At 36.1% G+C, this 393-nt stretch overlaps 1 protein-coding gene across 2 annotated transcripts in view; it reads right to left on the bottom strand.

The window, feature by feature from the left end:
* The window catches only part of LOC119585220 (organic cation transporter protein-like), a 16,938-nt gene that overhangs the window by 15,359 nt on the left and 1,186 nt on the right, over positions 1 to 393 (bottom strand). The window lies entirely within an intron of this gene.

Raw genomic sequence — 393 nt, 5'->3', positions numbered from 1 at the left:
CGCAAATATTATGACAATGATATCAGTATATTCAGAGACATTCTCATCTCCTTCACTATTTCTCTCACAACAATAAAACCATAATTCATTTATCTTATACCATAAATTCCTCTCACCCTCCATAAAAGAAGAGATATAGAGTTTAAAGGATACGATACTGCTACAGATACAACCACAGTGTAGAAAAAAAGGTAACTGACTCAAAAACAACCGTGAGAAAAGAGTAATAACATTAAAGCATGTTCAGTATCCATGCTTTCCTCTTACTTTTGCCACACAACAAGAACACGTTAACCTTAATAAACAAGGGACCACGACAGAAACAGCAACAAAGCAGAAAAAAAGAAATCGGTGCCGAGTTTTGCTCCCGAAGTTTCTAACAGCCGTGTTGCA

The sequence above is a fragment of the Penaeus monodon genome, chromosome 19 (assembly GCF_015228065.2).
Source record: "Penaeus monodon isolate SGIC_2016 chromosome 19, NSTDA_Pmon_1, whole genome shotgun sequence".
NCBI classification, from domain to species: Eukaryota; Metazoa; Arthropoda; class Malacostraca; order Decapoda; family Penaeidae; genus Penaeus; species Penaeus monodon.
The sequence above is the reverse complement of the archived record's forward strand: the minus strand, read 5'-3'. Positions and strand labels throughout refer to the sequence as shown.